Source organism: Nicotiana sylvestris, chromosome 5 (assembly GCF_000393655.2).
Source record: "Nicotiana sylvestris chromosome 5, ASM39365v2, whole genome shotgun sequence".
NCBI lineage: Eukaryota > Viridiplantae > Streptophyta > Magnoliopsida > Solanales > Solanaceae > Nicotiana > Nicotiana sylvestris.
The window spans coordinates 60,951,216-60,957,767 of record NC_091061.1 but is presented as its reverse complement, the minus strand read 5'-3'; positions in this window follow the sequence as shown (position 1 = coordinate 60,957,767).

Below are 6,552 nucleotides of genomic sequence, written 5' to 3'. Positions count from 1 at the left end.
AACAGTGAAATCACAGTTTTCCGGTAGTCCCAACTACCAAAATTTCAAGAACAACACTGACCTGATTCCTTTATAGCCAAGGATATGTAGGCAACCTCTGGAGCAAGGTTTGGTCAGACTTTTCAAAAGATGCTCCTCATGGAGTTTCAAATGGGAAAAGATTGCTTGTAATTGCTCATTTTATCTTTGCCTGAAAACCCTTCATGCTCCCGAGCAAAGAGGGGTAGCTGTGAGCATGTGATTTTTGCCCTATACGAATTACTCCTATATAATCTAAGAAAATAAATTTTTTCCAATAATTTGCCATTTTATAGGATTTTTGTAGGATTTTATTAATTGTTTGCATTTTTGTGCACATTTAATTTCCATTAAAAATCATGAAAAATGTCAAAAATACCATGCATTGCATTTAGGTTTTGTTTTTTACATTTTTAGGATTAATTGGTTAACCATTTGTGCCATTAAAAATGAAAATTACAAAAATGATCCATTTTTACATTTTTTACCTTTTAATTTCTAGATTAGTGATCTTTCTCTTTTAATGTAGGATTAAGTAATTTTCATAATTATTGTAATTATATAATTAGTTTAATTTTTCAATTTGGATTAAATTAGGATTTTTAATTTAGGATATTTAATTAAAAAAGAAGAAGAAAAAAAAAGAAAAGGAAATAGGAGTTAATTGAAAGAAAGGGGGCTTAAATTAAAATTGGGTTGTTTTCATACCCAAAATCCATCCCAAATCCGCCCCAAATACCCAGACCCAAAATAGCCACCCGGTCCAGGTCTGCCCCATCCCCAAACGACCCTGTTTTTCCTTGCTCTCATCATGACCGTTGGATCATTGTGATCCAGCGGCCCAGAACTGGCCCTCATTACTATAAGACTGTCTAAAGCCAAACCCCAAACCCTTTATACCCGTTCATTTCATCATCTCCCTCATCCTATAGCAAACCCTAGCCGCCTTCATACTCTTTGCCGCCTCTACCATCAAACACCCACTGGAAATCGCCTCACGGCTGTTCCGGTGTTCCAAAGGCCCCAAATCAACACCCCAGAACCTCCATTGTCTCCTCTTTACAAATCTTCAAACCAACTCCCTCGAATGCCACCAAATTCACATCCCATAATCTTGGCACCCCTCTAAACCCTAAACCACCATTAATCCCCTTCGAATCAGCCCCGAAGTTCCTCGAATTTTAAATCTAAGTTCTCAAGAACACTAGCTTTCTTTCACTTCCAAACCTTCGGCAGTTTTTGGGGCCGAATTCATTGCCCTTAATAAGAGTAGTTGATTCATGGTTGGCTAAAGTTCATGAATACCCCAAGAATTCAGGTCAGAATTCGAAGGTGTTTCAGTTTTATTATTGGAAGAATCAAGTGATCGGTAATTTCTTGTAACCTTTTCTTTAGTTTTCTTCTGGTTTTGGTCTTTCCATCTTTCTTTTAATTGTTTTTGGTTTTGCTGTATGACTTAGGTTACCTTTTCTTTCTTTGTTTAAGTTTCGTTAATTGCATGTTTCAAGATTTCGTTAAATATTCAATATTGCCTAGGCCCAGATTGTTAGATTGAAATGATTAGGTTTAGTTTTTTTATAATTCGCCTATTTCTGTTTCTCCTTTTATTTTATTTCTTGCTGTTTGCTTTGTTTATTTTTGTTGCTTGCAAGTTTTGTTAAGAATGGTATTAAAAGGTTAATCAATAGCCTATTTAACCAATTCCTGCTTAGTTTAGTTTTAGCTAGATTCAATTTCATTTCCTTGTGTTGAATTTAGCTACTTTGATTTTTGGTTTTCTTGGATTGAGCATGTTGGATTTCAGTAGCTTTTTGAATCTGAGTTTGATTGCCTACATTTTTTAATTATTTAGGTTTAATTGATTTTGAAATTAGGCTTGAGCCTTCGAACAACAAATCAAACCTTAGGTTAATGAATTGCAATATCATTAGGCAACTTAACCACTTAAGTGAAGGCCTCAAAATAGTTGTAATTAATTTAAAATCAGAACATAGGGAAAATGTGAAATAATCACTAATTAAAAGGGTAAAACATAGTTTTTACAAAGGTTAAATATCAGAATGTTCTAGACTTTTCACAGCTGTCTCCATCCTTAGCCTAAAATGTTGGTATTGGATAAGGAAAAGGACAGACAGCTGTAAAAGATGTTGTACTATTCTGATTTTCAAAAAAATAGGTTAGAATATTCCTTTTTGATTCTATTTTTTATGCACTCTATAAAAGGGAAACATTGCCTCACTCACAGATAGAGATTGAGCATTAATTTTACTGCACAAAGTTCTCTTTTCTTTTCTGAAAAAAGATTGAATTTTAGAAATTTTAGAAAACATTCAAAAACATCTTATTTTTGGTTTTCACATGCTTGGAAATATGGTTTGAAGTGGAGGATTTTCTGGGTTCCTTTAGCTGGATTTTCTGGTTTCAAAGCTGTCTTGATTTGGTTCAAACTTTTGATCTCTTTGGGTTGCTGTTGCTGTTGTTTGCTTTCTGCCCCTTCAAGCTTCAGCTGATTTTCTTTGTTCACCTGTTTACTTGCCGGTTTATTGTTGTTTGTTCAAGGTACTATGCTTGACCTTTTTCATGTAAAGCTCTTATTTGAAATGATATGAAACTGAAACTACTAGAAATCATATGATATGTATTCTCATGATTAACTTGTGATTGTGTTGATTGGATTTGATTAGTTTTCTATTTCATGAGCTTTTGATTTGGTCATTTTGTTTAAAAGAACCATGTAGTTTCTCCTTTTAGAAGTAACTTTGTGTGAAGATGCCTTTTGGTCACATGGCTGTAATCTGCAGATTTGGTAACCAGTTGGCCCAAATCAGCTAGATCTAAGCTAAAGATAGGATTTTGCTGGTTAAAGTTTTGCTGAAACTAGTATTTCTAATGTGGTGGATCAGCTTGTGATGGACAAATCATGTCCAAAAGAGGTAAGGATTGGTTGGGTTGCTGAAAAATGTAATACAATAGTTTACATAATAGTTCATATGTGTTAATAGATCTAACGCAACATGTTTGATTTTCTGAAAAAATTTCCTTCTTTCATTTGTTATTTATTCGGGACTGTAATAAATCAGATTTTATATCATGTTAAGGATCAAAATGTTTGCTTGAGGAGTACATTTTTTTGTCATTCTATTATCACCATTATGGTGGAACATGCCAAGTTATGAGCCCTACCCGTAAGGATAAAGGGCTATACTCTAATTCAAATGGGCTGAAGCTATGAGTAAGCCCAGATGAAAAATACCAAAAAAACTGGGCTTCGGCCATTGGGCCTGAGCTACAAGTCTAAAAATTCGTCTTTCACCTGTAAAAGGTTCCATGTATCAGTTAAATTGTAAATATAGGTTATTATTCTTCCTGTAAACCATGTAATCAACTGATGGATTAGAGCTATGTTGTATATCCTGATTTCATTTGAAAGCATGTTGATTTTTAATTGTTATAGATGGGTGAGTAGAGGTGGATAGGTCCAGTTAGGAAACAAATAGTGACCGGGCCCGCCTCTTACAGGTCCAATATGGGCCAGCTTTGTTCAAACAAGAATTCGGACCAGCAAGAGCCTGCTGAGGCTCTTTTGTTTTTCTTGGGCCAAGTCTTAAGCCCAGATGCAGCTTTTTGCAAAGCTGAACCCCTCCTAATTTAATCGAGTAATGAAGTCCAAGCCTAAACTCCTTTTTTCAAAAGAAAAAATTTAAGCTTAGCCCTTTTAATTAAGTGTAATTTTTCCTATAAAAAAAACAAGTTGAGGTGTGCCATACACAAACAAAACCCATAACTCATGGCCCTAATAAATTAGATTAAGAGCTAATATTTGCAGTTGCTATAGTTAAATACATTTCCTTTAAAGAGAAAAGGGTTGGAGGTGTGCCATTCATAAATTAGATCATCTATGGCCCTCACAAATATTATAACTTGGATATTAAAAATGAACCTTTGTAGTTGCTTTAGGTGCGCTACATTAAATTATCATGGCTACAGGTACGGCTCCCGTGACGTAGTTGTGATTGCTAAAATCCGGGTGTACATTTCATGTGACCCGACTTCAATTTCAAACAATATTAAATAAATGTGTCGCGAACCGCAGATGTATTTTATGTAACATGTTTAAGATGTGTTTTAAATAACATTGAATTTTCCTAAAAAACAGTAAAAACGGTTAAAAAGTCGTAAAATGCACATAGGTTTAAATGCGTAATTAATCAGGTAATAGGCCAATATTAACAGTTTAAGAGACTGTGCTAGAACCACGGAACCCAGGAATGCCTAACACCTTCTCCCAGGTTAACAGAATTTCTGATTTGCAGACTTTAAAAAATAAAAATTTCCTCTATTTGGGATTTTAAAAATAGACCGGTGACTTGGAACACGCAATAAACTATTCCAAGTGGCGACTCTGATAAATTAAATAATTCCATTTCGATTTATGTCACTTTAATTGGAAAAACTCTCATATACCCCGAGTGGTAAAAAAGGAGGTGTGACAGAAAATATCAATGCTAAAACGATATTATTGCTAGGGTATCCGATGGAGAATTCTGAGAACATCCTCGAAGACCCGTTGCACTCTTTTCCTTCAGCCGGATTTTGTCCCTAGAAAGGTTTTACCGGCAAGGTTTTTAATGAGGCAACGGCCATGCGGCACCTAAAAGAGACTCAACAAATATTCGAGATTTCTTTTACAATCCACCTCAAATACTGGGCCCCCCCAGAAGGTCATCTACTCGGGAAAGCTAAGGCACCCCAAATGGGACCCTGATAGGGAAAGTAATGTACCGGGCCAAACGGTCGAACGAACCGTGCCCATATATAGCAACTAAGTTTTTAACGACAAAAACATGTGTACTTGTACCAGATAATCAGAGAACAATTTTCATCAAAGCACTTCACACTTCAAAATAAACTCGATGTTTCAGCAAAGAGGACTCATCTGTCAAAATTGTCCCGAACACTAGGAGACTGGCGTCAATATCTTAAAAAATGCACGACCTAAGGATTGGGATCTCCAAAATCGTAAGCCCTCGACGAGGCAATACAATGTTTGAAAATAATGGCTCCCGAGTCAAGAAACCCTCGACGACTCGGGGACTACCGTCAAGCGCCACCTCCATCGACTTATCAAAACCCGAGGCCATAGGACCCCGAGCGGGCAGACTCGGTCTCGTAAGACCTACATAAGGTAGAAACTATATCTGTAAGACCTCAAGCAAGGCCTGAACAATACTTGTACCAAGTATCCAAAACTGTAAGACCTCAATGGCGTGAAAAGCTTGTAAGACCTTACTAAAGGCATAAACCTGATCTCAAAGTTTCGGCTATATATCGAACTTGTAAGACCCCTAAAAAGGCATACCTCAATATATATGCCGAAACTATCTCACTCGGGACTCAAAGGCTCCGGCCGAACAGAAATGACTCTGGTCATACGGCTATACTAGCCGAACTAACGGGACTTGGGAATACCCGACTGTCGTTACAAAATCACACGACTTCAATTACTCTGAATCTACTTCGGAAAGAACCGGCTAAACAGGCTAACCTCTATACATGAAAAATAGCTTCGACCATGTCAGCTCCTAAACATCAACTTAGAGATACTCAGCCTCTGAGCGAAAACCTCCCAAGGTGCTCAATCATCGCCATATATCAGCTTACAATCGAGGTTTTTTATTAAGTCGTCGAAGAGTCAGGCAAACACTATTTCAAAAATCCTTATCGAGGGAAAACTAAAGCCTACATAATTGGTCACATCAGCCAAGCATGTAAGAGCCATTGTCGCCAGCCTAGTGAGCCTCAGCGCCACACACATAGAAGGTCGCATCGACCAAAAGCGTAAGAGCCACTATCGCCAGCCTGAAATCTGAAAACTTGAGGGTCAGAATGAGCTCGAGTCATAATCCAATACGAAGATTGGACTCAAAACAATAAAACAAATATGCCTAAGGTCTAGGGCATAAGAGCCATTATCCCCATCCCACACTAAAAGACCACATCGGCCCAAGGTGTAAGAGCCATTGTCACCAGCCCACACAAACTTGAGGGTCGAATGAGCTCGAGTTGGAACCCGACTCAGAGACTAAACCCCAAAAAGTTAGTTAAATATGCCTAAGAGCAAAGCGTAAGATCCATTGTCGCCAGCCTAATGAGCCCCAGGGCCACCCACTTAAAAGGTCGTTTCGGCCCAAAGCATAAGAGCCATTGTCGCCAGCCCACACAAAACTTGAGGGTCAAATGAGCTCTAGTTGGAACCTGACTCAGAGACTGAACCCAAAATAGTTAGTTAAATATGCCTAAGAGCAAAGCATAAGAGCCATTGTCGCCAGCCTAGTGAGCCTCAGGGCCACACATATAAAAGGTAGCATAGACCAAAAGCGTAAGAGACACTATTGCCAACCTGAAATCTGAAAACTTTAGGGTAAAAATGAGCTCGATTCGTAACCCGATTCAAAGACTGGACTCAAAACAGTTAACAAAATATGCCTAAGGGTAAGGGCATAGGAGCCATTATCGCCAGCCCACACTAAAAGA